The 27,189-nt window shown below is 42.7% G+C and overlaps 1 protein-coding gene across 8 annotated transcripts in view; it reads right to left on the reverse strand.

The window, feature by feature from the left end:
- The window catches only part of SHISA9 (shisa family member 9), a 545,216-nt gene that overhangs the window by 451,210 nt on the left and 66,817 nt on the right, over nucleotides 1-27,189 (reverse strand). The window lies entirely within an intron of this gene.

Here is a 27,189-nt window from a genome sequence, read left to right on the forward strand (position 1 = left end):
AGCTTGTTATCGTACCCTCGCTCAGAAAGGCAAGGGATGGCCTGGTCTAAATGGACTCCATATAACTTCTTAAGTCACTTATATTCATTACAAATTGAAATTATAAATGGGCAATTAGCAGCTTGATTCTGCCTCTCTGCTGCAGGGTAACCTCCACAAGGGCAGGTGCTGTATCTACCTTGCCCGCCACCAAGTCACCAGGGCTGGACTCAGTGTACATAGTAGACATCTGATGATTGGTTGTTGAATCAATACCAAATGATCTCCTTCTGAGCACCTAGGACCTTTCTATATTGTTTCATTTCCTCCTCATGCCTGATGTAGGCATATTAATCCGAGGAAAACGAAGCTCAGAAAGGTAATGGGCCAAAACTCAGTGTTAGGAAAACTGAGAGCCCAGACATCAATCTGCTTGTGTCTAGCTCTGGAGTCCACACAATTAATGGTTGTGCCACGTTGCTTCCTCTGGAGGAAATACAAGACCCTGCGTGGCAATCTCACGTACTTTGCCATCTAAGTTGGCCTCGAAGACAGGAGAAGATCAATTCCTCCCGCCTGCAGAAAATCTACCTGAAAGTAGGCACGATGGGGGCTCACAGTGGCACTGAGCTGCTCCCTTCCCCCCTCCCGCAACCTCCAACATGAAATGAGTAATCTCTTTTAGGGAAGGAGAGAGAAAAGATGAATTTCTGGAGTTCCCGTCATGGCTCAGTGGTTAACGAATCCGACTAGGAACCATGAGGTGTGGGTTCGATCCCTGCCCTTGCTCAGTGGGTTAACGATCTGGCGTTGCCGTGAGCTGTGGTGTAGGTCGCAGACGCGGCTCGGATCCCACGTTGCTGTGGCTCTGGTGTAGGCTGGCAGCTACAGCTCCGATTCAACCCCTAGCCTGGGAACCTCCATATGCCGTGGAAGTGGCCGAAGAAATAGCAAAAAAAAAAAAAAAGATGAATTTCTCAAGCATCCAAGATGGAGACAAAGAGTACATCACAGGCCACATGTGCATCAGGGCCAAAAGGATTGGAGAGACAAGACTACACTAGATGGTGGAAGATCGTGTGAGAAAAAGAATGTACATACATGTGTGACTGGGTCACTATGCTGTACAGCAGAAACTGACACAACATTGTAAATCAACTGTAATTTAAAAAAAAAAAGACTACACTAGAAGTGGGGTGTCATCTTTCTGTGCCTCTGTTTTCCCAGCTGCGAAATGGGGTGATAAGGCTCATCCCTGCCTCCTAGAGGTGTGGGAAGGAAGTCAGACCTTTGAAGCGCATCGTGAGCAGTTACTACCCCTTTGCAAAATGCAAGCCACCACCTGTCAGTTTTCCCAAGCCAAGGACTCAGTGACACCTGTAGATACTACAGTTACAAGAATGAAGCAGGGAATTCCATGGCAAAATTGTTGGAAGCGACCTTGTATTGGGACTAAAAGAGGACTAGTCTCTGAGACAGAAAAGCCGGGATCGAAAGCATCTTCATACCACTCATAATATTACTTACTTAATACATCGTATTTATATCCTTTTCATCAACAAATACTCACCGAGCACCTACCCCATGCCAGACAATCCTCTAGGTACTGAAGCATTGTTCTAGATGACTTTTTTTGGTACATAATATCTACGCTACTCCATTCCTATGCAATAATACCCATGAACTTATGGGACTGATAAGCTATTTTTTTTCTAATGTATTAAAACCGACATAAAAATTTCCAAAAGGAAATGGGTCCATTAATAGCCACCTTAATCTTAGGCTTCCAGCTGATACAAGGTGGGTGCTTTTGGACACCTGGGCTTGGATAATAGCTAAGATTCCCGGTAACTCTCAAAATTGTACTGTTCTGCATTGCTCTGAAGAGATGGGCAAGGTTTATCTTCCCCTCATCCAACCCACTCTGCCAGAGCAATGAACAGAGTGACGTTAATTAAGTAATTATTCAGCAATTACAGGAACGTTCTTCCTGAGCCAGAGACGAGGACTCTGTCAGTTTGAGAACATGCTTGAACTCCCTGGTTCTCTGTTTCCAATTCACACCCCAAACTTCAGGTCCTTTCATCTCCTTCCCTTCAGTCACAGAGGACGTTAGTTTTGAGCCGGGAGCCGTGTCTTCATCTTCAAAGAATAGTCTCAACTTCCAATGACGTCTCTATATCTGACACAGATGGGAACGTCTCCGAAAATCCCATAATCACCCTACTAGACAGCTCTTCCCAAATAACATTTAATAAGTTCTGCATAATGAGTCCAAAATGTGTGTTCTGAGTTGCCTTTGAAATCCAAAAAAGGTTTGAAAAGGAAAACTTTCCCACCAATCAATTAAGAAAACTCCTAGAACTTCAGTAGAAAAGTGGGCTAAGGACATGAGCTGATAATTCACCGGAGAAGAAATACAAACAACTAATAAGCATATGAAAAGGTACTCAACTCCGTAATAATCACAGCAAATGCAAATTAAAACAACAAGAGAGTGCTTTTTTTGGTTTCAAATTACCAAAGGGTTATAGCATAATAATTTTCCATGCTAGCTAGAGTGGGGTTTAATAGGGTACCAGTGTTAGAAGAATGATATTTCTGCATTGCTGGAAAGCAATTTGATGCTGTGTTTCAGGATCCTTTAAAGAGATTCTAATCTTTGACTCAGTGATTCCCCTTCTGGGAATCAACTGTGGAAAACCATAGATCTGACTGTCAAATATATTTGGCTTAATGGACAAGGCTGTCTATCAAGATGGTATTTGTAAGATCAGGGTTTCTCAACCACAGTGCTGTTGACATTGGGGTTGGACACTGAATTCTCTGCTGGAAGGGCTGTCCTGTGCAATGCAGGATGTTTGGCAGCATCCCTGAACTCTATGCACTAAAGGTCAAGAGCAAACCCACTGACCCATAGTTGTGACAATCAAAATTGTCTCCAAGACAGAGGAGGGAGGGATGGACTGGGAGTTTGGGATTAGAAGATGCAAACTACTGTATATATAGAAGGGATAAATAACAAGGTCATACTGCAGAGAACTAGATTCAGTACCCTGTGATAAACCGTAATGGAAACGAATATGAAAAAGAATATATACTTTACTGTACAGCAGAAATTAACACAACACTGTACATCAACTATATTATACCTCGATAAAATAAATTTTTAAAAAATCATCTTCATACATGGCCATGTGTTTCCTGCAGTAGCAAAATCCCCTTTGAGAACCACTGATGTAAGAATAAAAACTTTTTAAATCACCTAAATGTCCCAAGTATAACAAAATGGTCAATTGAGTTATGGTCTGTTCAGACAAGGGAATATTATGGATTCACTTAAAATGTTGCTTTCCAGGAGTATTTAGTGACATGGAAACCTAATCATACTAAAACGGTATATGAAAAAAAGCCAAGAAGAAAAGAACTTAATTAGCTATTAATTAGCTACTAATCATTTAATTAGTCGTGTTTTCCTTAGAAAAACAGACTGAATAGAAATAAAGCAAATGCCCACTATAATTATCTTTAGGTAAGAGGATGAAAAAGCAATGTTTATTTCCTTTTCAAAACATCTATTGGCTCCATAAGCTCAGAGAACGGGTTTCTAGTCTGAATAACCTGGCTTGAAATCCCAGCCCTGCCGCTGTCTAGCTATTAATTGCTCTTACTAACTCTTAACCTTCAAGTCTCTGTGACTTCATCTAGTCAACTGTGTAGCTACTGCAAAAAGTGGTAAAGAATAAACAAGTTAATGCATATAAAGTGCTACACAAGGTGCCTGGTGAGTCTTGCAAGTATCCAGTTACAGATGAGCTCTCATTAACAAGTACTATCTTTTTAATTAAAATCTTTTTCTGCAAAAGAAAACAAACACACAACACCAAGCCAGAAGGAGTTTGTCTAATTTCTCTGGGGAGAGACACTGTTTGAGGATGAGCAATCGCTGATGGTTGGGGACCTGACATTGAACGGAAATCTGTTAGCAGTGGAATGAAAACAGGGATGAAGAATCCACCTGGCAGAGGAGACGGCCGGGGGACATATTATTTGAATTGGACAGGATGAAGAGACAGCTTCATGTCAAGGGTACTAAAGTGTCAAGAGCCGTGAAGAGTTTAACTGCCTAGCAGTTGAGACAACCAGTCAAGGGTCTTACAAAGTAGTGTTAGGATTGGATCTGGACTTGTTCCTCTGCATGTCATGGTCCATTCTGACTGGAGCCTGGAGAGCCAGGAGTCCCGAGTTACTGGAGGAGAGCCTAAGAGAACTGTAGGTACCACGGTTGGGACAGACTAAAAGAATACGGAGACCTGGCTTCAAGAGCTTGATGCCTTGCCCTGCAAGTTTCTGTTCCTCTTGGAGTCTCTGACCACTGATGTATTTAGATAAGCAGACTAGCTTAGTTTAGAAGAATAAGAAACCTGGAAACCAACCACCTAGAGATGACTACCGGGACCACCACATACTAGCTACTGTAACTCTGAGCAAGTTGCTTACTTCCTGGATCTAAGCCTTCCTTTCTGCAGCTATACGAGTGGATGGTGCTCTCTATCCTGTGTGACAGGCTTAGCATGGAACCAGGCAGCAAGTACTTGATAAAGTGGCATATCTCACTGCTTTTTTAAAAGTTACTCCAGGAGTTCCCACTGTGGCACAGCGGGTTAAGAATCCAGCTGCAGCAGCTCAAGTCACTGCAGAAGCCGGGGTTTGATTCCTGGCCCTACGCACTGGGTTAAAGGACCTGGCACTGCTGCAGCTACAGTGTAGGTCGCAGCCGCTGCTCAGATTCATTCCCTAGCCTGGGAACTTCAATATGCTGCGGGTGTAGCCATAAAAAAAAAAGTTACTCCAAACATAGAACTGGAACCTCCCTCAAAGTGGAATTCTCCCTTTGAAATTTTGAACACGGGGTAGATCAGTGGGCAGATGTGCTAAGGAGGAACAGCAACATCTCTCCAGCCCATCAAGACTTCTCAGGGGTTCCAGGGTTTATCACAACGCTTCTGACTGCACTTCACTCTTCCCTTCAGCAGTGATCCATCTGTGCTGGGTCCTGGGTAGGCAATGGGGCTACTGTGATGGCCTACTGTGTAGCACAGGGAACTATGTCCAGTTTTTTGTGATAGATAATATAAGAAAGGGACACGACACATACACACACACACACACACACAACTGGGTCACTTTGCTGTATCGCAGAAACTGGCACAACATTTGTAAATCAGCTATACTTCAATTAAAAAATATATTCAAAATGACAAAAGGGCAAAACACAATTCAAGTGTCCACCAGCAAGAAAATGGATCAATAAATTCTGAAATATTCACATAAGGCAAAACTACTCAGGAATGAAAAAGGAATGAACTATTGATACTTATACTGTCATGAATGAATCTCAAAACATGCTGAATGAAAAAGATATACACAAAAAAGAAAAAAATGAAACAGTTCCCTGGCCTCAGGTTGCTCGGATTCCAGTAGAGAAGCCAGACACGGATGACACAGGCACACTTTGTTCAGGTAGTGAGAAGAGGAAGTGACATCAGGCCCTGGGGCCACGCTACCTGGTTTTCTCCAGATCTTAGAGCCATTTGAACCTGGATGAGTTCCTTTACCTCTTCAAGCCTCAGTATTTTCACCTATAAAATGGGCATAATAACAGTGGTGCTTCTTCCTCATAGGATTATGGCAGGACCAAATAAGAAGAAGCTCTTAGAACTGTGCCTGGCACCCAGGGTTTAATAAATGTTAGCTATGGTCCATTAAATTTTCGAATAAATAAATAAATAAATGTTAGCTGTTACCACTGTGAATATCTCAGGGTTTAATAAATGCTGGCTGTAGTCTGCTAAAATTTCAAATAAAAAAATAATGTTAACAGTTACCACTATGAACATCTGGGTGACTTAGATGTATAGATCCTGGAAAGAAAGTCTGATTCTCTGACTTTCAGAAAGGTAAGATCCTCCCACCTGGATTCAGCCCATCCCTTCCAATATCCAGACTGGGTGGACCTCAGGGGCCATGATCAAACCATACCTGAACTCCCCCTCAGTATCACTACACAGATCTAGTGAAAATTTTCTCAGGAATCAAGAGGTAGACTTTTATTGTTTTAACCTCCTCCCCACAAACCACAAAAGACTTGTGGCTGTAGAATAATTCCCATTTCCTAAATGGAAAGATTCCAAATAACTTCTAAAAGCAATATTCCACTCTCTCCATCTCCCCTGCCACACATACATCAAAGAGTGGGAGAGATGGGGTGGGGGGAAGCCAGAAAATGAGGAGGGAGGTAAGGAAGGAAGGACGAAAGGAGAATGAAAACACCTAACAGGAAGAGGAAAGGGTGATGAGGAGATAACCCTGGGCAAGGCAGGATTGTCTGGGGATGAACAGGGACCAGACACCTGGGCACACGCTCTCCTGCCTCACATGACAGAGCAAACAGGTGACAGGTGTCTCTTCAGTGACTCTTCCACCTGAACACCTGCTTGCCTGGCAGCCCCCTCAGTCACACTGGGTGATCCTCAGACTGAATGGACTCTTGGTCTCATGCTGATTTCCAACAGAAGCCAATTCTTCCCTTTCCCTGGCAGAGTCTGGGCACTGGGGCAGACAGAAATGCTTGAGCTTTTTGTTAGACAAGGGAGTCATTGTGGGAGCAATGTCACCACAAAAGTATAAATTTTGGCCAGTCTGCTTGCCATTCTCAATTACAGATTCATACACACACACACACACACACACACACACACTTCCGAGTAACCCAATGCACACCTACTTAACAGAATGACACACATAAGATTTAACAACCCTGACAGCAGTGCACCTACTAACCAATCAGAATGGACAGTGATCATAGCTTTGAAGAAGGTTCTGTAAGTTCCCTGCTGTTATCCTTTTTCTTTTTTTTTTTTTTTTTTTTTTTTTTTTCTTTCAGGGCCACAGCGGCAGCATATGGAAGTTCTCAGGCTAGGGGCGAATTGGGGCTATAGCTGCGGGCTACAGCAACAGCAACGCACTATCTAAGCCATGTCTGTGACCTACACCCCAGCTCAAGACGACCAGGATCCTTAACCTACTGAGAGAGGCCAATGATCGAACCTGCATTCTCATGCATATTAGTCGGATTCATTTCCACTGAGCCATGATGTGAACTCCTATTACCCTTTTCTTTTAAAAATCTTGGGAAGGTTTAGAGGATACAAAGGAAGGGCTGGGGTGGCATCAGGGCAGTGGCTGTTTCTCAACTAGCACAGAAGTATTTCAGTATTTTAATACCCATCATGGCACACTGGTCCATACCAGCCAGACAGAAGCTAAACTCTGAGATGGGAACTGTACGTGAGTGATTTATTAAGAAGCTCTTCCTCGGGGAAAACAAAAACAAAAACAAACAAACAAAACAGTAAGAAAGCCAACGAAGCAGAACAAGAAGGGGAGAAGCCTAGGACATGGACGGGAACCAAAGCCCCACAGAGGGTGATCTCAACCTGATCCCACGGGAGAGTCTGGAGTATAAAGCAGCCCCACAGTCAGCCTGATCTAAGGCAAGAGAGTTCAGCTTTCACATGCATGCACCCAGAAGTCAAGAGTTAAGGGCTGTCCTGGGAGCAGGTTACAGAGCAAAGCAAAGCAGCTCTAGTAGCTGCCCAGGAAGTCCTCTGAACATGAGCCTCTGGGACTGCCTGGAAGTAAAAGCACAGGAAAGTTGAAGGCTGCACACCATGAAAATGACAAAAAAATAAAAAATAAAAAAATAAGATTTGGTGGATTTGCCTGGAGTGCCAGCATGGACCATAACACCAGCTAAACGTCAGCCCAAACTCTTGGACAAGAAAGGAAGGACTGCAAATGACGGCTACAATGCCTGGGGTACCTGCTCAGATGCTCAAGAATTCTCTTATTAGGTAATCTGCCTATGAATGAACACCTGGCCTCCAGTCTCATCCACTTCAATCCCAAATATTAACAAGAGCTAAAGTAATACAACAGGGGACCCCGCAGATGATATGACCAACCTCCCAACAACTTCTCAAAGTGGGTCATGTTCTTTCCCACTTTACAGATGAGTAAAGTGAGGCTCAGAGAGTTGAAGAATCTTCTACAGGTGTTCAAACCACAAATAAATGGTAACAGAGAAATTCCAATTAGTGTCAAGCCTGCAGGACTCCAGAGCTTCTGCTCTTTCCAACCCCCATCCCTACTCAACACCACCTCCTTCGGATGCAAACATGACCCAGACGCAGACCCTGAGATGAAGATTCATGTGCAGCTCAGGTAATGCAACACATCACACAGGAAGGGCTTGCAGAGAAAGTGGTAAGGGAGTAAGTAGGGGAAGGTCAGGGAAGGGCAAGAAGGGGGGAACAGATGATTTCAGGGAACATCCCAGCCTCAGCCCAGTTCCATCTGGAGCTCTGGAGTGTACATCAGTCTCCTCCTTTTTTTTACAGCCTCACCCACTGCATATGGAAATTCCCAGGCTAGAGGTCAAATCAGAGCTACAGAGCTGCCAGCCTACACCACAGCCACAGCAACGCCAGACCCAAGCTGCATCTGTGACCTACACGACAGCTTGGGGCAATGCCAGATCCTTAACCCACTGAGTGAACCCAGGGATCAAACCCGCATCCTCACCGATGCTAGTCAGGTTCTTATCCCACCAGGCCGTGACAGGAATTCCCAGGTTTCACAGTTGGTTCCAACTTGAAGAAAGAGAAGTGGGCTTTCGTATGCCTGTGCCACTTAGGCACCCAGGGTATGTCACCTCCCGGGTAGGGTGGCTCCAATAGCCCGAGGGAGTCCTTCGAAGAGAGGCTCAGGAGCAGACCATGGAAAGCGAGGGGAGCTGGACACCACGTGGCCTCCATCATTCTTAGCCAAGCCCAGGAGTGCTTTCCCCGACCCTTGGTCTTTACACCCCAAGAACAAACTTCCCTACTGCCTGGAGGAAAAGTTTCCCTTCCTGATAATCTAAAGATTATCATGAAGACCATTTTCAAGGGCTGATTACCTGAGTGTGGCTCTAACCTAAGGCAAGCATCCCATTTGCCATCTCTATAGAGAAAGGGACACAATCAAGTAACTTGTCCTGGGTTTATTCATACAGACACCAGTAAATAAAAGAAAATCTGACTGTTCACAGAACTTGAGCAAATTGAGCTCGTATTTGGGGGCAAAATAAAAAGCCACTGAATTTAATATGAACTCTTCTACAAGGGAGATGATTGAATACATTACAGGGGCTTCCATTTTTACCATGGCAGATATTGAATGGGCCTTTCATTTCTTTCTGCTGCTCAGTAGCTCTGCTCATTTCCCTGACGCTGGAGGCTCTGATACTGAAGAAGCTTAAAGAGACGGGGATCAGTGTGTTGGCCAAGGAGTGACAAGGGAAAGTTGGGAGGGAGGCCAAGGGCCCCAGACTGGAAAAGCTGGGCTTACATGAATCAGGTCTCATACGGGCGTCTGGGATGAACTTGAGCTTCAAAATCAATGTTAAATACCAAGTATTTAAATTTAAAAATGCCAACAAGCAGAGTGGAATGGGTGCCAATATGGGAGTCATGAACAGGAACGGATGCCAAAAGCCAACAGGCACTCATTATCCTCATCATGTACCATTTGGTTATAAGAAACAGAAACCCACTCAAACTAGCTTGAGATGAAGGAGACATTAATTTGAAGAATCAGGGGAAGAAGACAAAGCTCAAAAGGATGAATACACCAGGGAATTCAAAACCAAAACCACTCTCTCCTCTCTGACACCACATGAAAAAATAATGTTGACTGGAACTTCCCACGGAGGCTCAATGGGACTGGCGGCATCTCTGGAGTGCTGGGACGCAAGTTCAAACCCTAGCCCAGCACAGTGGGTCCAGGATCCAATATTGCCACAGCTGCGGCATAGGGTGCAAAGGTGGCTTGGATCTGATCCCTGGCTCGGGAACTCTGTACGCTGCGGGGTGGCCAAAGCTGAAAATAAATAATAAATAAAAATAATGTTGACTGAGGTCCTGCTCTCTGTCAGGCACTGTGCTGACTGTCTTGCCTGCCTTAGCTCAATTTGCAGGCACACAGAAACTCTCTGAGACACGAGCATCCCCATTTTTCGGATGGGGGAAACTGAAGCTCCAAGAGGGTAAAGAATTCCCCAAGGTTGCACAGCTGGAAAGAGGCAGAACAAGAATTCACACCCTGTCCTCCAAACAACTGCCCTCTGTCTACCACCAACCAAGTGAGCTCTGTCTTGGCATTTTCTCTCTGGCTCTACCTTATTCTGAATGCTTCTCTCGGCAGGCTGGTTCTTCCCGTTTCAACAAGCTTGTGAAATGGCAAAATGTCCACCCCAAATTTGGTTCTGGCACCCAGGGAAAAATACCAGGATGGGAGACTTGAGTCCACCCATATCAATAATTACATTCAGTGGTACCCCAAACCACCTGAGGAAAGTGTCTGTGTCTTCTGGTTCAAATTCTCAAAGAAAAGAGTCTGATTTAAAATATATATATATATCACCAACCCCATTATCGAAGGATGGGCAAAATATCATCAGGCAGCTAGTGGGAGGGCAGCAACTTCACTATGAAGCGGGCATGTGTGTGTGTAGGGAAAGTGCTTACGGCAAGTACTTATAATACTCACATTTATTCCTGCAACAGTTCTGGAGTAAGGTTCTCTTGCTTCCTAGGTACTACTAGGTACCAGAGCTTCCAAGGTTAAGAAGTTATCATAACTGCCCTTAGGAGGCTCACAATGTCTAGAAGAGACACACAACTAAACCAGTGCCATCCAGCAGAAGAGGTGCTATGGTCGGGAAAACAAAGGAGCTCTGCCATCTTGCAGACAATGACCACCTGGTCTGGCCCTGCAAATCAGGGAAGAGGTCCTGAAGATGGCAGCACATGAGCCCAGTCTGAATGGATGAATAATTGTGATGAAAGTCTTGCTGAAAGCTCTGGGGACCTGGATACAATGGGAAGGTAGAGAGAGTGAAGGAGTACCAGAAAATGAAGTTTAAAAGGTAGACAAGGGCCAGTCCATGACTGACTTTCTGTGCTAAGAAAAGGAACATAATCATTATCTCAAGAGGCAATACCATCTAGTGTCCAACAGAACTTTTCATGATGATGGTCACTACATCCACAGTGACCAACATGGCAGCCACTGATTGCACACTTGGCATATGGCTAATGCAACTGAGGAACTCACTTCTTTATTTTGTTTAATTTTAATTACTTTAAATGTGAATGGCCACATGTGGCTAGTGGCTGCCATACTGAACAACCACGTCTAGACATAAAGCTGTGAGGTCTCGAGGCAGGTCTGAAGTTGGCCCCAGGTCACACTGGCTGTGTAACTCTGAGAAAGTTCCTTGACCTCTCTGTCCCTCGGTTTTCCCATTCATAAAATGGAGATGATGATAATAACATATCTGCTAGGAGCACTGTGAGAATGTGTTGATACAGGTACAGAAGTTGGAACAGTGCCTGGCATGCTGTAATCACTCAACAAGCATTTGCAGAGATCGGAAGGTGACAGGAAGCTTTGAAAGGTGTGAAGGAGGAGTGTGGTCTGTGCAGAGTTCCCTTAGTGAAAGACTGTATTGATTTGTCAGGACTTCCACAACAAAGCATCACAGACTAGGTGGCTTAAACGGCAGAGTTCTTTTCTTTCTTACAATTCTGGATGCTGGAAGTCCACGATCAAGGTTTCAGCAGAGCTGGTTTCTTCTGAGGTCAGGCTCCTTGGTTTGTTGATGGTTATCCTCTCCCTCTGTCTTCCCTCTGTGTGACAGTGTCCTAATCTTCTCTTCTTAGAAGGACACCAGTCATACTGGATTAGAGCCCATGTGGCTTTATTTTAACACAATGAGCTCTTTAAGGACCCTATCTCCAAATATAGTCATGTTGTAAATTTCTAGGGGTTAGGATTTTAACATGACTTTGCAGAAGGCAGGGACATAATTCATTTCATAGCAAAGACACTGCAGACTGAAAATCAAATTGCTGATTTCATTTCTAACCAGCATACAGAGTTAGCGCAACTGCTGGTTCCTTTCCCCATGATCCACCTTGGAGGAACCAAAGGGAAAGGCAGAGGACCTGTAAGGAGCTCCTGGAGTGGCAGGGGTCTGATTTGGATGGGTGTGGACGACTTGGATCCAAGGCAGAAGCTGCCCAGCATGGCTATAGGAGGATAGACTGGAATGAGGGTTACAGGAGTTTGGCCCTTGATGTTCCCTGCCATTTCTTAGACGCATAGAGTGCCTGCCACCACAGCCCAACTAGGACTTCCAGTCCAGATGCTGTCAGGGATAAAACTGGGGCAAGGTAAAAGCTGTGTGGTTATGAGGTGCTGAGAAGAGGAGACTAAATGAACTCAAGGAACTTGCTCTCTCCCAGAGAGGTGAAGACTTCTCCCCTTCATACCCCCAAAGTGGTAGCAGGTGTGAGTAGGGAAAAGTACATTAGGAGAAGCTTCCCTGGGGGCAAAAAGTGATGCCCAAAAAGCCGTTCTGAATGGTGAGCAGTGATTGAGGGCTGCTTCTCTCTGGGCTCATCTACTCCCTACCCTCTGAGGCTCTGGCCTTTGTCCATACACATTGCCCGTCAGAGTAACTGCCCAGTGTCTCCAGGGTAAAATGAGCTCACAACCCAAGGTAACAAGACATTTGAGGATTACAACCATCTCAAAAGGAAGACCACACATTGGGCTTCAGATTCCCATAAAAATCCCAATTAAAAATATCAGAACAGATGGACTTTGAATATAAAATTAGCCTTTTATTAAATAGACTAAAGAGATCAAAGATAACATTAATACTATAAATCAAAACAAGGAGAAAATATTTTTTAAAAAATCAATCTGAAATATCAGACACAAAAAATGTAATGGTTGAAATAAAGAACACAATGGATGGAGGCAGAATGAATACAACTGAATAATGAATTAATCAACTGGAAGACAAGACTGAGGAAATCTTCAGGAGGGAAGAGGAAGAGACAAAAAATTATTGAGGTATAGTTGATTTACAATGTTGTGTTAGTTCAGATGTATCACAAAGTGATTCAGAGATTACATAGATAATAGATAGATAGATAGATAGATAGATAGATAGATAGATAGATAGCTTTCTTTTTGAGATTCATTTCCATTACAGGCTATTACAACATATTGAGTATAGTGCCCTGACCATACAATAGGTCCTTACTGTTTATCTATTTTATATATAGTAGCATGTATCTGTTCATCCCAAATTCCTAATTTATCCCTCCCCTCCCCTTTCCCCTTTGGTAACTCTACACTTGTTTTCTATGTTTGTGAGTCTATTTCTGTTTTGTTAATAAGTTTATCTGTATCATTTTTTAGACTCCACATATAAGTGATATCATATGATATTTGTCTTTGACTTACTTTACTTAGTATGATAATCTCTTGGTCCATTCATTTTGCTACAAATTGCATTATTTCATTCTTTTTTATAGCTAACTAGTATTCCATTGTTATGTATGTACCATATCTTCCTTATCCAGTCTTCTGTCAATGGACATATACACTGCTTTCATGTCTTGGCTATTGTAAATAGCACTGCAATGAACACTGGAGTGCATGTATCTTTTAGAATTACAGTTTTCATCTTTTCTGGATATATGATCAGGAGTGGGATTGCTGAATCATATGATAACTCTATTTTTAGTTTTTCAAGGAGATGAAAAAAAAATTTTAAACCAAGTGACATGGAGAATATTAGAGAATCACAAACATCAAAATAAGATTCTAAAAAAGAGAGAGAAATAAACATTTGAGGTAATTTTAGATACAAATTTCTCAGAATTTTTTAAAAAGTTCTATAATGTTCCCAAGAGGAGAAATTAGGAAAAACCCACATCTAGACACATTATAGTAGAAGTTAAGAAAGTATCAAAAGCAAAGAGGAAATTCTAAAAGCTCCCAAGGAGAAAGAGAAGATCACACTTTTTTAAAAACAAAGAATCAATCAACATCAGAAATACTGAATGCAAGAATACATGAAGTAATATTTTCAAGGAATTAAATGAAAAAAGTTCTAGAACTCAACATGTTATACATCCGTAAGCCATCATTCAAATAGGAAGGTATAATAGAAATATTTTCAGGCATTGAAGACCTCAAAGATTTGCCATGCAATGCCCCATATTGAACTCAATTCTGGATGAATGTCCTAAATAAGAGGAAAGATGTATCCAGGAGATGGTACCAAGTATATAGATGTGGATGATCAAATACCTTGACGCTGTCTGTAAAAAAGTAATGATGATCAAATAAAAAGAGAAATTATATTCAGAAAAACAGAGAATTAAAAGTCTCTAGATCTGACTTAAATTGTGGTCCCTGGATCAGCAGCAAGGGCATCATCTAGACTTGTTAAAAACGCAGGAACTGAAGACCTACCCACAACCTACTGAACCAGACTCTGCATTTTAATAAGATTCCCCAAGTGATCTACATGCCCATTAAAACTGAGAAGCTTTAGCCCAGATCATGTCAAAGTAGTAGATGCAGTGGAGAGAGGAAAGAGACCAAGGGTAGAAAAGTAGGTTAAGTTCCCATCTTATTAGAGGGGAGATACAGATGTACATTTTTGAAAAGGAAGCAAGGCTTAAAAATTCAAAAGTGAAACAGACTGAAATAAATTAAAACAAATGAACTAGAACAACCCATAACCTTATGGAGAATCTCAGTAAGTAGAGGAAAAAAATGGAAATCCAAAAGAATTAAATAGCGTGTGATACACATTTTACAAGATTAAAAGCAACCAAGACAAAATTACAAACAATTAGAAATATAAAGAAAAGCAATAAACATATCAAAAGGAAAGCAAGCACATGATGAGGCAGGACTCAGAATGGTGGCTGACTTGGACAGAGGAAGGTAGGAGGCAGGAAGCTGGGACCATAGGAGAACCATATGGTTAGACGCACATTATCGCCAACAGTCAAGATTTGGTTTAGGGCGTGAATTCAGAGGTGTTCATTCCATTATTAAAAGTAATTAACTATAGCTATTAACCATAATTAGCTAAACAAAAGCAAATCCTGCGTGGAATGATGGGAGTATGTTATAAACTAAGGATTATCATCCATCCAGTTTTGTGTACCTAAGGTCCCATCACCCAACACAGTATCTTGCAGATGGCAGATACTCAAAGGATGCTTAATGAACAAATAGAGCACTTTGACAGGAGCAGGAAGGATGGAGCAGAAAGGAATCAGATAAAGACCAGTGAAGAGGGGATGAGCATATAACCCAGGCAAGATTTGATGGGGGCAGAAGTCATGGGAACAAGTAAGGAGAGGGTAGAATCTGAAGATTCAATGCAATGTAGACTCCACAGGACTTGGTGACTGATTAGATAAGGAGATTGAGAAGGCAGAGGAATCAAGGTTGATGGCCAAGTTCTGGGATCCCAAAATAGATCACGAACCATCCCATAATTCAAAGACACCCTACTCAACATTTTGTAATAACATATAATGAAAGAGATTATTTTTTAAAAAGATATATATACATATATAGTTATATATATATTCAGTTATATACATATTCAATTATATCTATAACTGAATCACTGTACTATATACCTGAAACTAACACAAAATTGTAAATCAGCTGTATTTTGACAAAAAAAATTTTAAAAAAACAAAGACAGTGTGTCTCACTGTTTCATTCCCTCAACATTTTATTACGTAATAGAAAGTTAATAAAACATAATAAAATGTTGAGGGAATGAAACAGTGAGACACAGAGTCTTTGTTCTTTTTTTTTAATTTATTTTTTGTCAAATATACAAAACATTTGAAAGAACTGAATGGTGAATACCTACACCTACATATTTACTCACACTTAGATTCTACAATTAATACTTGAGGATATTTTATTTCATATACATTTATTCTTTTATCTCTTCAGTCACCCATCCACCTATTTTTTTTTCCCTCCAGGAGATGGTTTTGGTAGTTCCTGTCACGATGCAGTGGAAAAAAAACAAACACACAAATGTACAAGAAAATGTCTCACCTCCTTAAACACAGAAACTAAATGTTCTGCAGTGATCTCAAACACCACCCCCCAAGGTAGCAACACTCCTTTGGGGCTGTTTATAACGTCATTTGAATTATTAAACAGATTACTCTGAAAACAAAAACTCTTATGCTTAATTGTTCTTTATGGGAGTTTTATGGAGGTGGCAATTTGCGTCAGTGGCATTTGGTCTGGGGTTTGGAAACACACTCATTGCCTAACATTTCTAATTACTTACCATATATGTGGAGCATAATTAAATTCTGAGCCCTTCGAATAATACTCAGATGTCAGTTACAATCAAAAGTGACTCCTTGGGTTACACAGTGCTCTTCTTTCTCGATATAAATCGGCAATCATAATTGAATGAAATAGAGCTGCACTTACAAAAATTCTTCCCCATGGGGGGGAAGGAAGTCGTTCCTGTTTCTTTCCAGAAGAAACAGTGAGGAGTTCAGTTATCCTATATCAAGCAGGTGGTGCCATTTCAATTAATGAAGGCAGGAGCCAGATGAGGGTCAAATTCAGGCTTCCATTTATTTTCCAGAGAATAGAGTCCTCTCGCTGTGTCCCCTGCCCATTTCCAAGCACTCTTTTTTCCCTCTCTCTCTTCTCCATCTCCACACCGCCTAGACCCTCTGCAAGGCTCCTCCTGACCCTCCAGCCATGTTTACGTAACGCGAACAACTCCCTCTCATTCTCCACAACTTTGCCCAGGTGTCAGTTCCCAAGGAGCCTTCCTTGATTCCCTCAAGTTGGACTCTGTTCTCCATGGCACCACATGCTTCCCTCCATCAAGAGCTGCCCAAGAACAGGGGCCGTATCCTTCACTCATGGGTCCTATGCCTGCCCTAGGATTATCCACCACGGTCTCCCCCTTCTCAAGCATTCATCATACATGTGTTGAACATCTACTAAGAATTCTTCCAGGAGTTCCCATCATGGATCAGAGGTGACTAGTATCCATGAGGACACAGGTTCAATCCCTGGCCTCATTCAGTGGGTTAAGGATCCGGCGTTGCCCTAAGCTGTGGTATAGGTCACAAACACAGCTTGGATCCCACGTTGCTGTGGCTGTGGTGTAGACCGGCAGCTGCAGCTCCAATTCGACCCCCAGCCTGGGAAACTCCATATGCCACAAGTGTGGCCCTAAAAAGCAAAAAATAAAAGAATTCTTCCAAGCATGTGGGATACAGTGGCGAACAAGATAGGAAAATTCCTGCCTTCCTGGAGTTTACAGTCCAGTAGAAACATCTTACAAACACACACACACACACCAGGAGCTACCATGTTCCTATAAGGGTCTGTCCCCCTTTCAAATGGAAAGATAGAGCTGGAGATTTGATGCAAGGGGAACCTAGGTTTATAATCAACAAGAGATTAATACGCAAAATATACAAAGTCAATATAAAGAATTATACAAGCTCAGTACAAAAAAAAATAAAAAATAAAAAAATGGGCAGAAGATCTAAATAGACCTTTCTCAAAGAAGACAGAAAGATGGCCAAAATACACATGAAAAGATTCTCAACTTTTCAAATCAAATTAGAGAATGCAAATCAAAACTACAATGAGGTATCACCTCACCAGTCAGAATGGCCATCATCAAAAAGTCTACAAACAGTAAATGCTAGACAGGGTGTGGAGAAAAGGGAACTCTCCTACACTGTTGGTGGGAATGTAAATTGGTGCAACCACTATGGAAAACAGTACGGAAGTTCCTCAAAAAAAAAAATCGAAAATAGAATTACCATACAATCCAGCAATCTCACTCCTGGGCATATATCTGGAAAAGACAAAAACTTTAATTCCAAAAGATACATGCACCCCAGTGTTCATGGCAGCACTAGCCACAAATAGCCAAGACATGGAAGCAACCTAAATGTCCATCAACAGATGAGTGAATAAAGAAGATGTGGTATATATACACTATGGAATACTACTCAGCCATAAAAAAGAATGAAATAATGCCATTTGCAACAACATGGATGGACCAAGAGATTACCATACTAAGTGAAGTCAGATAAAGATAAATATTATATGATATCATTTATATGTAAAAAATGACACAAATGAACTTATTTACAAAACAGAAACAGACTCACAGACTTCAGAAACAAACATATGGTCACCAAAGGGGACAGGTTGTGGGGGTGGATTAGGGGTTTGGGGTTAGCATGCACGCTATTGTATATGGAATAGACGGTCAACACAGACCTGCTATATGACACAGGAATGCTACCCAATATTTTGTGATAACCTATATGGGAAAAGAATCTTTAAAAAAAATGGGTATGTGTACATGTATAACTGAATCACTTTGTTGTGTAGCAGAAATTATCACAACCTTGTAAATGAACTATAATTCAACAAAACTTTGTTAAAAAAGAGGAACCTGGGTTCAAGTCATGAATCTAAAATTTACTAGACCTATAGCCTCAGGCAAATTTAGACTAGTCTTTTGGGACCTCGGTTTCTTCATACATTAAATGGGCATGATTTTCAAAGACCTACCATACAAAGTAAGTGGTGAAGACTCAATTTCTAATGCATGTATATCATTAACCAGTGCCTAGCATGTACTGTGGGCAACATGATTTGCAACTGTAATCATAATTATCATGTAACCTCAGCACAAAACTCATATCATATAAGGACACAAATCTGAATGACTCTAAACCAGTGTTATAACACAGTTTGTTGTCATTCCCTCTGTCCACTGATATTTCCCATTCTCCCTCTTCCAGGTAGAATAGGACTTTACACCCCACCCCACCCCCCCGCCAAGTTAGGGTTAACATGTCACTTGTTTTTGCCAATGAGCAGAAACCTTTAAGAGCCGCTGCATGACTTGACACATTCTCATCACCCTGTCTTGAATACTGTTAACATTCTAGACCATGGAGACCCAGATAATCTGGGTTCCTGAGTAGGTACAGCCTGGAGTACAGCCGACCTCCAATAACTTGTAGCATGAGTAATAAACCTTTTAGTTTTAAATGCCTGAGATCTAGGGGTTATTTGTTACTGCAGCATAACTCTGACTGTGGTAACTAATGCACAGCCATCCTACCACAGCCCTGATCCCCCAAAGTATGTTCCATTTGCTCTCTACTTACCTGACTCCCTCTGACCCCATATCACTCGCTCATGCTCACGACATACTCCTCCTCCAGAGAAACCCTGCAACTCCAGATGGTTTCTTGATTCATTTTAAGTGCGAATCTTCCCAAAAGCCGTCACTGTCTTACCTTCAGCCATTCTCTTCTGAAGTCCCTAATTCATCTATTTCTACCATCCTATTTCATTTTCTCTGCCTGCAGTGATTTTCTAGGCAAAGCCAAGTCTGGAATCAGGGGAGTCTGACTCTCAGCCACAAGGTTTTTACTGCCTCCCACTGTAAAACCCATTTGCCTGGAAACAACTTGTTCTTTAACCCCTGAAAGGCACTTTGCAATGGAAAGCCACAGCCACACCTATGTGTCACCTGCAATGACTCAGAGAGATTCTAAGAAGAGGGAAAAGATCTCTGGTTCAAGCATACGGGCTGACCGAATTTTGAAAGAAGTAAGCATCCTTCCAAATCTCTGTGATTCAGTTGAGACGGGAGCAGAATAAGAATTATTCAGCAGGGGATGCTGAATCCCAAAGCTTTCAAGCCAAGAGATGACGCACACGTGGCCAGGACCACAAAAGGACAGAAGAAAATCCGAAGGGCCACACTCTTCAAAAATTGTTTCCTTTCCTAGAGTAATCAGCAGGGAAGGCAACTCATGATTTGAAGGCCACCCATGACTGGTTCGTACACGTTGACAAGTGAAACTAACTGAGAATCACAGAAAAACTCTGAATAGTCAGGATGCTCTGGGTCATCAGATTTTCTGGTGAATTAAAGTTTAACTAGAATTTTTTATCGGTTTAATGTTCATGGCCAAAAATGCTGCTCAAATAAATGGAGTCATTGTCCCTCCTTATAAGGCAGGCCCGCTGGGTAGGACTTCAAGTCCCTCAGGGTAGCCAAGAGTCTTGTCAAGTATCAGGTCATCATCCAACCCCTGCCAGTCCCCTCACCACAAATTCTATCTTAAAATCACCAGTTCCTTATTTTATTTTATTTTATTTTATTTTATTTTATTTTATTTTATTTTATTTTATTTTATTTACTTGTTGGCTACCCTGAGGCATATGGAGTTCCTAGGCCAGGGATCAGATCTGAAATGCAGTTGTTACCTATGCTGCAGCTGCAGCAACCTGGATCCCTTAGCCCAATGTGCCAGGCCAGGGATGGAACCTGCATTCTGGTGCTGCAGAGATGCCACCAATCCTAGGAACTCCAATCTCACCAATTCCTGATTAGACCTGGCCTATTCATAATGCCATGCCTGGGTCCCTCAGTTACCACTGCCTGAATGCCCTTCCCCAGGCACTACCTAAATATTTTTTTAATAATTCTTTAACACCCAACTCCCACAAACTCCAACTATTCTCATAGAGCTAAGAGCTCTAATCTCTGCACCCCACACAACACTTGGCTCATGTGATTATACTGGCTTTGACCACAGTAACTGGAAATTCATTTGTTAGTTCGTCTGTTTCCCTACCCATCCCCCAACCACAACCCACACTTAACCAAAAGTTCCCCAAGAGCAGGGAATGTACCTTATGCAACTTTGTGTTCACACAGTGCTTGGCCACAATAGTGCTAAACAGATATTTGCTGGATGGATGGATGGATGGGTGGGAGTATTGTGCATGTAGGTTATCAATGTCCAAGAGTTTTAGTCTTAGCTGACTTAGCAAAAGCCCCAGAAGTGTATATAAATACAGAGAGATACATACAGATACTGACGATATAAATGTAGATGTAGAGACAGAGACAGAGGTAGAGACAGAGATAAAGATACAGATAGAGGTAATTTCAGATTTACAATAATTTTCACAGAGTAATCTAAAAATGCCAGGGAACTGAGGCTTCTGATGAAAAGAGATGTCACTTAGATTTAGATATCACTGGTTAGCACACGTAGTCTATGTATACATGGCAGTTAGACTACATGCTTAACTTTCAAAAATAGAGTCTGTGTTTTTAGGGAATCTTGGTCATTATTTTCGTCTGCCTGGTTCCCCTACCCCCATCTTTTGGTAAGCTCCTTTAGGAAACTATCTTCTCGCACGTTGGATACCTTTTTTTTTTTTTTTTTGCCATCCTGCAGTATATGGAGTTCTGGGCCAGGGATCAGATCTGAGCTGCAGTTGCCACCCTGCTGGTCTGGGGACCAAACTTGCATCCTAGTGCTGCAGATGCCACTGATCTCATTGCACCACAGCAGGAACTCCAAGGATTACCATTTTGGCAAAATTGTCAATAAAGATATCCCAGGAATTCCTGCTATGGCACAACAGGACCAATGGCATCTCTGCAGTGCCAGGATGCAGGTTCAAGCACCAGCCTGGCAGAGCGGGTTAAGGATCCCGAATTACTGTGGCTTGGATCTGATCCCTGGCCCGGGAACTCCATATGCTGAGGGGTGGCCAAAAACGAAAAAAAAAAAAAAAAGAAAAAGAAAAAGAAGCATGTCCTGCCCTCTCCTGGCTAAGGAGAGTGCCAAGTTTGTCCAAACACGCTTCCTCCCAGGAATCTGAATCATGAGCATGTGAACACGAGGACTCGATCTAGATACGTCTTCGTTGCCATTGCCTTGATACCCTGGAACACTCTGGTTCCTGTCTTTCTGAAGCCTTGTATTTGAGCCAGCATTGGCTTCTGTTGCTTGCCATCCAGTAATCCAGACCAAGCCAGGCCAGTGCTGGAGACCCCCCCCTCTATGTCATCATCCCTCACTGAGCACCACTCTCAATACATAACCTTGATTCCACTTACGCATATAGAGAAAGCAAACATATTTTTATGCCCTAGGCTACAGAATCCAGAAGGGAGTTTAGAAAATAACCCATTAATCCCACCCAAATAATATCTGGACACAAGAAGAGCTATTCTCATGGCCATGTGGCCAAATGGTGGCAAAACTTGCACTAGAACACAGGCCTCTGGAATCCAAATCCACCGTTCCTTCCACTATACCCAAACCAATGATGGCATCCTTTCCTTCATGTGTCTTAATATGAAAAAAATTTTTTCGTCTTTTTGTCTTTTTAGGGCCGCACCTATGGCATATGGAGGTTCCCAGACTAAGGGTAGAATCAGAGCTGTAACTGCTGGCCTACACCACAGCCTCAGCAACGCCAGATCCCTAACCCACTTTGCAAGGCCAGGGATTGAACCTGCGTCCTCAGGAATACTAGTAGGGTTCGTTAACCACTGAGCCATTACGGGAACTCCTTAATACAAGATTTTTGAAAGATTTCTTAAGGACCAATAGTTAACAGGTAGAGTGATTATGAAAATTCAGTGTTATATATACATAAGTTGTGTGGCTCATATGTATTTTTTTAAAAGAAGGCAACTATCATTAACGGTTGCAGATTTTATTAAGGGCATTTTGTCTACAGAGGAGAAAAAAAGGGATAGGGTGAAAGAGTCTTATCTTGCCCAGTGGCCTGAAAACCCTCTGCTCTGAAATCTAGATGTTCCACTTGCTCAGTGAGCTCCCAATGGTTAACTAGCTTGGTCGGTAAACCATATCTTTATGGGAGTCAAGAATCTCTTCCACCAGAACTGAGCTGTCCGTCAAAACACAATGCACACTCCCTGTGACTTTCTATTTTCCAAAAGAATCACCTTGGGGTTGATCCCATACTATTCCAGAAAGGCTGATGGCATTTGAAAAGGAAAAGAAGGACAAAAAGAAAGCTTTCTCTGAATACTGGACTCAGCTACCAGGCTCCTAGAGAAAGTGAATGGAATGTAACAGTTTCTGAAATGCACCCCTGCCTCTACTCTTACCCTAAAAATCCACTTCCAGAAAAGTATTACCCAAGCATACCATGCGAGTGAGCAAAATCACTGGTTCTTGGATCACCAATGTGGTAACCAATAGCTACACACAGCTATTCCAATTTAACTTTGAGTGAGAATTAAAATTAGCTAAAATTAAGGATTCCGCACCTCAGTTGCACAGGCCACAAGTCAACTGCCCAAGAGTCACCTGTGGTTAGTGGCTGCCATAGTGAACAGAGCAGTTACGGGACATTTCCATCATCACGGAGAGTTCTACTGGACAGAGCTGAGAAGAAAGGCTTTCTGGGGTCTAAAAGAGTCTATACAACTTCACTCCTTCTAATAGCTCTAATCCCATCATGCATCACCCCTGTTCTTGCTCACATCCAATGACACTGGGCTGTTGTTTGGTTTTAGACTTTTTGTCAAACTTCGTCCTACCTCAGGACCTTTGCACCTATGGCTCTCTTTGTCTGGAAGCTTCTACTCTGTCCTACTGTTTCTTCCTATATTTCAGGTCCTATTTCAGATTATTTCCTTTCTAGAGAGCCCTCCATGACCACCCTAGCTAATATATGCCCCTATGATTTTAATATTAGTACTCATGACTATTGTAAATGTTCATGTTCATTTGTTTCTCCCATAACCTCTCCTCTCCTCCCTCCCTCTCCCTCTCTTTCTCTCCGTCTCTCTCTCCCTCTCCTTCCCTTCCTCTCTCTCCCTCTCTTTCTCTCCCTCCCTCTCTCTCTCTCTCTCTCTCTCTCTCTCTCTCTCTCTCCCTCCCTCCTTCTCTCTCTCTCTCTCACACACACACACTATAATATAAACTACAGGAGAGTGAGGATTTTTGCCTGATTTATTTACAAGCACATCCCTGGTGTCTAGAAGGTGCTAGCATAGAGTGCAAGAGAAAATTATGTAGAATTAATAGGCTAAAAATAATGCAAAGGCAGGCTGGGATCTAGGGGGCAATCCTGTAAAGAGAGAGCCAATGCGAATAACCCCATGGGTACCACTAAAATTGAGCTGAACACTGAGCTGAAAGAGGAGCTAGGAAATTCTGCCAAATACCGGCTTTCTCCATTTTCACAGGATTTTCTTCACTTTGGCGGCTTTGATGAATTGCTTCACAGAACCACCCCAAGAACAACGATGATGGCATTAATAATAATGGCAATCATAAAAATAATCGGGTACAGTGCACAGCTCTTAGGGCTTGTCCTCCTAAACAGAGATGATCCACAAAACAGCACAGGGTGAGTAAGGAGATGCATGAATTTTTTAAACTACAGCATCCCCAGAGCACAGGGAAGATGCCTGCCTCCCCAGTTATGCACCAAATTAGGCCACAATTCCCCCCACCCCCTACCTCCTCCCCAAGCTTCAGAGGCTGACTCATGCTTCATGGGAAGACCTTTTTCCCATTCAAGACCGGGCAGCCAGCCAAGAGACGAGCGGGTTTCAGCCTGCCTCTCTGACACCGCCGGGCACCGCCTCTGTCTCCCCTATCACCTCCTTCCTCATCAGTGATCTGAGCTTCCCGGTTCCTGACAAAGGCTTCAGGATGTACTAGACAGCCTTGCAAAGCAGGCAAGCTGAGGGGTTCGCATAGACCTTCCTGCACAAACTCGGGATGTGGGAGTGAACAAGGTCAGAAGGTGCCATCCTTTAATTGTCTGCACCAAGGGTTTGCTCGTGCCATTTAGGCTGGGAAAATGAGTAGCTTTGAAGGCTGGGCCAAAGGGGAGCCTGGCAGAGCTCGTCTTACTGCCCAGGTCTCAGGTGGGGGTCTTTGAGGGAGAGCTTCTGGTTCCCCTTCTCTCCAAATTCCCACTGCACCTCCAAAATGGATTCTTCGGTCGATCCATAACTGTCTTATGTGATGTGCATTTCATCGTATGATAATCTCTAGGTTCATCCATGTTGCTGCAAATGGCATTATTTCATTCCTTTTTATGGCTGAGTAACAGTCCATTGTATATATACACCTCTTCTTTACCCATTCCTCCATCAGTAGACATTTAGGCGGCTTCCATGTCTGGTCTGTTGTAAATAGTGTTGCTGCTATAAACATTCTTACACGTGTCTTTCAGGATAGTTCATTTGTTACCATTACAGCAAGGTCATCTGTTTTATAAGTATGCCATAATTGATTTATGCATTCTGCTGATCATGGTCGTTTAGATCAGTGGTTCTCAAACAAGTCTGCATATTGGAATTATCTAAGAATTTCAAAACAGAGTGACAGCTGTGTCTCAGACCTAAATACTGTGTCTGACTTGATGTGGGAGGTAGCCTGAAGTTTTACAAGCTCTCCAGGTGATTCTAACATGCAGGCTTATTGGGGAACCACTGAATTTGGTTGTTTTCAATTTTTTCACTATTACCAACACCACCACAATAACTATTCTTTGCAGGACTTTCTGTGCCCATGACCAACAGTTACTTTAGGATTTCTACCCAGAAGAGGAACTGCTAGTTCAGAGGCTGTAAACATCCTCCACTTTGCAAGAAGTTTCCAAACCCATCTTGAAAAATATTTCTACCAAGAAGACCATGTCTCCTTCATTTCTAGATTGCCAGAGATGATCACAAGTCCTGGCACACAGGACTGGCTTGGAAAACTTCTTCTGAATGACTAGAATCAGGCAAAAATTCAAGAGAGAATCTGGACCACAGCCTTCCTTCCAGAAGGCAAATATTTAACCATCCTGGATAGGTCTGAGTCTTTTCCAAGTTCAAAGGCTCAGTAACCGTGCTTGGAAGCTTCCTCTAAGACTTCTTTTCATTTATTCATTCAACAAATATTTCTCAGCTCTTACCACGCATCAGGCACTCTGCTGGAAAGGAAGGAGACAGAGGATTCACAATCTTCAAAGGAACTATGTACACAGATCGCTCCAGTGCAAAGGAGAAAGGGGTTGTCCCAGAGACTGGGTGGAGTGGGAGAAGCAGCAGAAACTCTGTGGTGCACAGAGGTCCTGGACCTGCCACTCTCCAGCTCTGTGACCATGAATGAGTAACAGAGTTTTTCTGAGCCTTGGCTCCCTAATCTGTACATGAGAGTAATGATGATGTCCTTATGAAATTACTATGAGCGTTGTAAAGCACAGACCTGGTACATAGCTGGCACTTGTTATCATACAAGATGTAGAAGATAAAGTGCTTTAGGGATTTGAGATGGAGGAAGCTCTTTCAACAGGGAAGACAGAAAGGAAGTAGCATTGGAGCTTGGCCTTGAAGGCCAGGTGGAATTTTGATATCATGGGGCTGGGGAAGTGGAAGTTCTCAAGGTGAGCAGAATCATAGATGCAGGAAAGCAAAGCATTCTTCAGAGGACATTTGAGTATTTAGTTTTGATCAATGATGCCCAAATAGGAGCTATTTTGTCCTCCAGGGGACATTTGGCAACGTTTGGAGGCAATTTTGGTTGTTACAACTTGGAAAAGGCTAATAGAATCCAGCAGATAGAGCCAGAGATGCTGCTAAACATCCTGTGATAGACAAGAAGCCCCCACAAGAGAGGATTATCAAGCCCAAGGTGGTAGTAGTGCCAAAGTCAGACCCCAGTTTCAATGGAGTGGTTGGTAGGAAAGTTTTCCCCATCCTTGAATCCCAGAGATAAGTGCTCATCTGCCTTCACTACAATTTTTTCCATAAATACCATTTCTTTCCATCATCCATTTCAAGCATAATATTGTTACCATTTTTTTGCTGTTTTCTTTTTCGGGCCACGTCCTTGGTATATGGAGCTTCACAGGCTAGGAGTCGAACCTGAGCTGTAGCCCCTGGCCTATACCACAGCCACTGCAATGCCAGATCCTTAACCCACTGAGCGAGGCCAGGGACCAAACCTGCATTCTCATGGATATTAGTTAGATTTATTTCTGCTGAGCCACCACGGGATCTCTCGCAGTTACCACTTCCTATGTGCTAGATGTCAGACATCAGACTGCGCCCTTGAAATACATCATCTCATTTTACCCTCAGAACCACCCTTAGAAGTGGGTGGCCTTTTTTTTTTTTTTTCTTTCCTGCAGCGTGCTGCTGCTTGATGTGGGATCTCAATTCCCAGACCAGGGACTAAACCCAGGCCACAGCAGGGAAGCACTGAATCCTGAACGCTAGACCATCAGGGAATTCCCCAGAGATGGATAGCATTTTAGAGAGAAAAAACTGAGGCTCAGTGAGGCCAAGACCACAGGGCTGCCAGGCTGTGTCAGAGAAGGTAAACTCTTCTC

This window comes from Sus scrofa, chromosome 3 (assembly GCF_054392235.1).
Source record: "Sus scrofa isolate SSC_HxYL_T2T_F1_AM1 chromosome 3, Sscrofa_HxYL_maternal_Yorkshire_Landrace_v2.0, whole genome shotgun sequence".
NCBI classification, from domain to species: Eukaryota; Metazoa; Chordata; class Mammalia; order Artiodactyla; family Suidae; genus Sus; species Sus scrofa.